The following is a 7,940-nucleotide window of genomic DNA, read 5'->3' as shown; positions in this document are numbered from 1 at the left end:
TTTAATCTTATTTTACCTGTATCATTACGTTTTCTTAATACAGATCAATAAAAAAAGTTGCAAAATTCTTAATATTGAAAGAGGTCTCTGTGCCCCATACGACATACAGACAAATGGGTTGTTTGAGAGGATGAATGAATGGTATGAGTGGTATTATGCAATTTACACTTATAGCTGTGTAAAATTAGAATGACAAGGTGGCTTTTAAAAGTTATTTAACCGATTAAATATTATGGACAATAGGGACAACATACTAAATGCTGAACCAGAGAAATCTCAGTATGTTTGAAAGTCTCTTGCTTTTACTTTACTGCATTGCCTCTCTTTCACACATAAACTATATCACTGCCCCAGTCCTCGGCAGAGCTGACCACAATCTAGTCCTGTTAACACAACATGAGAGTTGTTAGAAGGTGGGGTCTCCCTGAAATTTACATTTATGAACTAAATGGAGTGAATGAGGAAACTATTTCTTCAAAAGCTTTTGGTTTCAGACCTTTGCTACCTTCTTTACCACACAGTGCTTTTGCCCTTATTCCCCTCAGTAAACTCTGTGTATTACAATCTTCAAATTAGACTCGTATGTATATTGTACAGGAAACATTGTGTATACAGTGTATATAGTGTTCTTATATTGTTTTTCTTTTTTGTATATTGTTTACTTTTGCACATTTGTGTTCTTGCTGCCTAATTTCGTTGTGCAAGCAACTGTACAATGACAAAAAAAAGTTCAAAGTTCTAAGTTTTTAACTAAATATAGGATTATATATATCAACCCTGAAATATAAAACACAAATATATGCTGCCTTTGGGTCATTTTTAATTAAATGTTTTGTCTAAATTATTAGATAATCATTAAATGTTTTATTAGATCTAGGTAATTTTGAAGCCAAAACACTTGATTAGGGCCCTTTTTGGTACATTGTCACATGTCCAACAAATGTTGCCCAGTAATCCAAGTAATTCAACTGTCACGATGTGTGGAGATGAGAGGAGTGTGGACCGAAGTGCAGGCACTGACGAAGGACTTTTTGCGAGTGAGCTTTATTTACAGTGAGGAAAACTAAACACAAACAAAAGCTGAACATGGCAGCGGCAAAACTGAAACAAAACATAAACTGGGAGAAACTAAAAATGATACAAAGGAACAAAAGCCTGGGACCAGAAACCTGGAACATTACAACCTGAGGCGGGGAACACGGAACATGAAGACAAGCGATAAAGGAACATGGAGAAATACAACGAGTGAAATCCATAAAAAGTTCCTTTAAGATAAAACACAACAGAGTATAAGAGAGTATACTTTAAAATAATTTTGGTGAACTGCTGCTTTGCTTTGAAACTGAAAATCTTTAAAGCTCATGTTGGTTTGTTGTATGTATAATCTGGCACCTCTTAAACAGTAACCACAAGCACTTCTACTAGAGGGGACTGTTGTGCTAAACTTCAGTCAGTGCTATGTGGGAAAGCTGTTTTTCACTTAAGGCAGCTGTGTATTGTAACCAGGGCTAAAACTAAAACTAAATGAAGCAAAATGTGTCAAATTAACTAACATGTTAGCTGTCGGGGCTACTGCTGCTGCACTATCACAAGCAGTACCTGCAACAACTTGTAACAAGCCCTTGCAGTCACAGGAGTCTGCTGTTGTTAGCACTCGCCATGAATAAATGCAAGAGGAGGGACAGCAGTCCAAACAAGAGTATGAGGAAAAAAGAGTAAGCTGAAATTAACATAGTAAGAAAATAGATGGAGGAACATAATTAGGAAAGGAGAGATTCAAGGATTCAGGTAAAATGAATGGTGACTTTGATCGTGAGCGACTAATAGCTAACAGGTGACTTTTAATTGTCACATGCTGGAATGCCACAAGGAGGTCATTAGAAGGAAGTGAACATGATTTATTGATGTATTTGGCAGTTAGACTCTGATGGTCATCACAGCAGAATGGAATCCCAGCTTTGACAGGGATTAGGGCAGGATCCCTCTGTGTCTAGACGCTAGTGTGGAGATGAAGATGGAGGCTTGAATGAAGCCTGAATGACGAGGGAGAAGCGATGATGGGAAGGAGGGTTGCACAAGGTTTCTGCGAGGAAGAATGACAGAAGCACAGTGTATGCATTAATGTAAAACACTAACACAGTCACATTAATAGCTGCATTTAGACATTTCTGGTTTGTTACAGATTCAATAGAAAAAAAATTGGTTGCTGTCTGCACTGCCGATAAAGAAGTCTCCCAGGGAACATAATATCTGCTCCATTTCTCCAGAAATAAATTCAGTGGTGGGCTGAGCCACTAGTGTGTTTAGCCAAACAAAGACAGCAAAGGCTTCAAGATGCTGTAGTGTAACAGGCACTGTGTGTATGTGTTTGCACGTGTGTGTGTGTGTGTGTGTGTGTGTGTGTGTGTGTGTGTGTGTGTGTGTGTGTGTGTGTGTGTGTGTGTGTGTGTGCATGGACATTTTTCTGTGTGTCTCTGTGTATCTGGGTCAAACTGAACACCACACAGGAGTTAAGCCTTTGTGTTTTGTAATTAGAGAAATAAAGCTGTGCTCTTAATTCAGTTTTGTCTCAGAGTCCTGAACTCTGGGTCCTCACTCTGCCTGTTACACTCAGCTTATTGTGACAGAAGATAGTGAGCAGTAAGATCGACCCAGCAGAGTTGGTGAGAGATCGGCAGCGATCGATAATTTCTTTTATAGAAGAAAATAAGGGGTGGGGGTCTCAGCAAGCCCCAGACCATGCGCCCCCATAATATGGGACTTGGCTCTTGGGGACCCTCAGTGTCTCTGAACCTCCTCAGCTGCTGCCCTCCCTCGGCCCGATCTTCCGGTGATGAAAGTGGGCGGTCTCTGCTTCACATCTGCTGCTCATCTGCTGCCTCTTCATTCGTCTGCTCTCTTCAACCACCGCAGAAGTATCTGAGCGAAACGGCAGAAGATGGGGTATGTAGAGGTTTTTATTTCAGCCTTTTTGAGCCCTTGTATTTTTTCAGTGCTTAAAAACTAATTAAAAAAAATCCGGAGGGCCTTCTTTATAAAATTATCATTGAATACACACTTGAAAGGTCCATAACCATTTTTAATGTCACTTCAAATTTTGTAGTTTAAACCACAAGAGTATGTTACTACAGTCTGTTTGACATGCACTTCCTTTTACATCTTACATACAAAAACCCCAAAACAAAACATGTTACATGTGTTTATACTTTTATAAACAAACTGCTAAGTGATCTCATACTTAAAACCTGAGGAAACGCTCCATTTATTCAATCCATTGTGGATTGTAAATATATGCAAGTACAACAACATTCTAGAGTTTTTGATTTGTACTGTAGTTGTAACTGTAATTGTAACATAGGTACATATTTTTTGGAAGTGCTTGACTCAGTCTAGTAGATATCGAAAATCTCAAACACATCCCGCTATGCTTCATCAGGAAAGTATTTTACCAAACTAGCAGATAGTAAAACTAATGATAACATCTAAAAAAAATGTATTTTCTTTCCAAGGTTTTTTCTCATCTAGTTTTAGTTTTCTCTTAGAAAAGTTGCGAGAGAGATAAAGGTTATCTTATTTTAAAAGAAACTTAAAATGAATGTGGAATGTGTAAAAAATGAAGCAACATGTTAGCAGCTGCACTGTCGGCAGTAATGTCAGCGAGCTAGTAAGCCTTTGCAGTCACAGCGAGCTGCTGTTATTAGCATTAGCTGAGAAAAAGTGCAGGAGGAGGGATCGCATTTTCAAGACCAGCGTGAGGAACAGAGGAAAATAGAATCAATGTGGTAGGAAAATAGATAAAGAGACTTATTTAAGAACGGAGCAATTCAAGTAAAATGAACGGCTATTTTGATCATGAGCAGCTTCTAATAGCGAAAGTGTAACTTTTAAGTATCACATGCTGCGCTGGAGTGAAACTAAGATGTCCTAACTGAACAATAACTGTACCAACCTGATAAAAAAGAAACTTCAGTATCAATAATCAAAAAATTTGAAACATATAGGGAGAGAGCACAGAGCAAAGGACTGATTGTACTGGACGAAAAATACCAGGGCCAATTTCTTTTGTGTCCCATTCCAGACATGTCTGTCACTTTGCTGCAGAAACTGTGACTATATCCTGTCATTCATACTTGCTCAAAAATCATTGAGTGCCCATCTTATTAACAGATACACGACTAATATTGCCACAGATATCAATATAATAGTGCTTCTAAAAAGTTGCATTTACAACAAATATCTAGAGGAAAGAGGACGGAGAGGATCTGGAATACAGTCAGAACAATGTGTAATAAAAGGTTTTGTGTAGCTGAAGGATTACATGGAGCCAGAATAAGACGATATGGAGCATTTCACTCACTAAGGTTAGCTTGACACAGAAGTAACAGTCTTAAAAATATCCATTACACAGGGCTGACAAATCTTTAACAATGGAAAAGGTAAATAACTGAGAGTAAAACAGTTGAAAATAAACTCCTGAGAATTTTCTGTATTTATGTAGATTCCATCATATTGAGAAGCCAATTAAGCAGGCAAGGCAAAAAAAAAAAAGAAGAAAAAAAAAGAAACTATTATTATTAATATTTATTTTGGAAAGGGATCCAGTATTACATTAATATGTCTAACAAAAGTATACGTACTTCTAGTGTCTGGCATACAGCTTTTATCAGAATCAGAATACAGAATCAGCATACTTTATTAATCCCTAAATTAATTAATCCCTGAATGTTATGTAAACATTTCCGGTATCTGTCAATCTCCCTGCCAATCAGCTTGAACATTCAGTTAGACTTTGGAACTGATTGTTCCTTCAGAGCTGGTTGTCACACACTGTAAAATGTAATATTGTGTTTAATTAAAAATATTAAATAGGCTGAACTCAATTTTTATCAATTTGTTATTAGAACTCAATTTAAATAACTTACCAGTACTTTTTATGCAAAAATGCTGATAAACTCGATTAATTTGAGCTGTCCTAACTTAGAAAAACTAAGTAAGCTGGAAGTTTTGCTTCTCAGGGCGGAAGGATGAAAGATGTGTTTTGAAAATGCCACGTGACTACCGTCCTCCTCCCTCCCGGATCAGTCCGCATGTTCATGGCGCCAGCATTTGTTATGGAATATATTGAGCAAACCTGGAGATATTATTGTTGTCATTGCTGTGGATCTTTACTGACTTGGTGAGTAAATGTTTACTCTTATTCAAACTGATTTTGTGGCTTCTCTTAGTTTAGCACCAGGTTTATAATCTTGCTAGCTAGTTAGTGTTAGCCTAGCGTTGCTGCTGCCGCTGGGCTCATGTTACTTAAAAATTAACACCACAGCCTTAAAAACCTTACATAAAACTATGTCGGTGAATTTTTTTGTTGATTGTTTGAAATAAATAAGTGAGATAAGAGCCCAGACAAAATTCTTTGGGAGGTGCAGCCGTTAGGGGTGGGTGTGGGGGGTGGATAACGGAGCTCTCCGAAAACGTGGAAGCACTTTTGCAAATATGTGATATTTTGATAAATTAAGTAGATATTTGAGCATTACATAGCTACATTCTCGCCTGAAAATATCTTAAAAGGTTATTTTGTGACCCAGAAAGGGTAGTCTGGTGAAAAGGAGGATCGCATTTGTCGGCCATGGTTGTCGGAGCCTGTGCGCACTTGTAAGCGCGGCAATGGCGGAGGAGCACTGCTGAAAAACGTATTACTTTTTCTGGGTCACAAAATAAACTTTTAAGATATTTTCAGGCGAGAATGTAGCTGTGTAAATTTCAAATGTCTGCTCGATTTATCAAGACATCACATATTTGCAAAAATGCTCCGACGTTTTCGGAGACGTCTATTTTTTCATGCTTTGTGGCAGCTTTAGAACATCTGTGGCATCTATTAATGCCAAATCTAGCCTTTATTTAACAACATAAGCAAACTCTATGTTACAATGATTGCACAGCCATTAAGGATCAAATCAGTTTCTGAAAAATGTTCTGTTTTTTCTCCCTCTGCTTGCTTCTTTCTGTCTTTGAGGCTCGGGACCAGCACTCCTGTTGTTGGACAGGAAGACATCAACTCAGTGGTAAGTATTTTGGTTTTCCAATATATTAGCAACTGTCAGTGACATTTATATTAATCAGGCTGAACTTTAATCATACTTTAGATCAGCCTGTTTTACTTATTGTTTTGTTTGTGCTTTGGTTTGGGGAAGTTGTTTCTTTACTGATCTTTTCCTGTCTTCTGTTATTAGACTTGAGATATGACTGCACTGTGCTGTTGCTGTGACTCCAGTTAATTCTACAAGACATGCTGTGTAAGTAAACAAACAACAACAGTTTGGTCTGCATTTCTTGAAAGTTCACATCCCCCAAACTTAGTTTAGAGGGTCTACACTGTATGTAGTGAAGTCTGCAAGTTTTCTAACAGCAAAATTTGTTTTGTGCCCAAATCATTTTGCACATCATTAGAATGAAAGTTATTGCCCATGTTTGCATAGCCCTTTTTAAAATGATGCTTTCATGACAATATTGTGTGTTGCGTGGTGGTCACGGCTATCTAGACTGAGAATTTGGGACATTGAATGTCACCTCTCCGGTGGGGAGGGAGCCTGAGATTGTCTAAATTGGAGTCTGTTTTATACCAAATGCAGAAAAAAATGTTTTAAGAAAGCAATTAAGTTCATGTTCCAAAAAATATGATTGTTTGCTTGCAGGACACCAGGAGAGATGAGTCCTCCATCACAGATGGTGTGGTCAGTGAAGGTGGTCACCTGCAGGTTCAAGCTCATTGCATCTCCAACCCACATCCACTGCAACTGTACTTAAGGGAAGTTAAAGACTTTCTTCTGCACCTACATTTGGATCACCTCGATCCATGACAGTCATTCAGGCAGTAATGCCTGGACTGGAAACAAGCCATCCTTAAAATATTACAACATTCCAGCTCCTGTGTTGGAATGAAAAACAAATGTGTTGTTTAAATTAGAGACTGCACTTGTGACAGAACAACAAATATTTTTTTTTGATTATATAAGTAATGTTAGTACAAAACAAACTTGTGGTAGGCCTAAACTTATTTTCAGAATAATTACATCTGAGACTTTGTTTCATTGTAAGATTATAACAGTGATGGCAATATAATTGTTTGTTGTTCAGCAGAACAGTGTCCAGTATGTTGGCTGTTGTACTTTGTTGTGTTTGAAAATAAAAGTTGGGCTCATTTTAACATCATTACAAAAATTGTTGTTAATTATTTTTAATCATATTCATGGTACCACAAATTGTTTTTTCATTTAGTTGAACTTGAAATGTTTGTCAGTAGGTAAACAATTAGCATTGTACAGTCAGAAATATCAAGTTATTGTTAATACTGCAGACTTGCAATGAATAAGTTGTCCTAACAGTCATCCTAAGTAAGCTTTACTTAGTTTTTTTGAGGCAACGAGTTTCCATAATTTTTTTGAGTTCTGGGAACTAACACGGCTGTGTACATTTTGAGTACAGTGTACTCAAAATGAGTAAGTTGCCCTAACTTGGTCATCTTACGTAAACTTGATCCAATTTTTTTGAGTTCTGGGAACAAATGAGCTTGTACAGAGTACTCAAAATAAATACGTTGTCCTAACTTAGTCATTTTTAGCTAAGCTTTACTCAATTTTTTTGAGGCAACGAGTTTCCATAATTTTTTTGAGTTCTGGGAACTAATTAGATTTTACAGTGCAGTTAGTGAGCTGACAAAAAACTCAATACAAAAAAACAAATAAAACCAAGGACAGTCACAAGGAGAGAGCTGATAGGAAGCAAAACTCAAAGACAGGCACTAGAGAAACCATCTGTCAAAGTCAAGAAACATAAAAAATCCTAAGACCCGAACTCTTCCACGGCATGCATTTTTAATTTCTCTTTGATATTTGGGCAAATTGGGGCCCGATGAATGTAAAAACAAAGAATTACCAGATTTTTTC

The 7,940-nt window shown here is 37.3% G+C and overlaps 1 long non-coding RNA gene across 1 annotated transcript; it reads left to right on the top strand.

Annotated features, from left to right (window-relative positions):
• The first annotated feature begins 4,934 nt into the window (after positions 1 to 4,934).
• LOC134646224 (uncharacterized) lies at positions 4,935 to 6,983 on the top strand. Its single transcript, XR_010096627.1, has 4 exons — positions 4,935 to 5,176; positions 6,011 to 6,059; positions 6,228 to 6,290; positions 6,690 to 6,983. It is a non-coding gene; the product is annotated as an uncharacterized LOC134646224 (long non-coding RNA).
• Positions 6,984 to 7,940: the final 957 nt, after the last annotated feature.

Source organism: Pelmatolapia mariae, linkage group LG16_19 (assembly GCF_036321145.2).
Source record: "Pelmatolapia mariae isolate MD_Pm_ZW linkage group LG16_19, Pm_UMD_F_2, whole genome shotgun sequence".
Lineage (NCBI taxonomy): Eukaryota > Metazoa > Chordata > Actinopteri > Cichliformes > Cichlidae > Pelmatolapia > Pelmatolapia mariae.
Note: the sequence above shows the minus strand (reverse complement) of the source record. Positions and strands in the feature narration are given on the sequence as shown.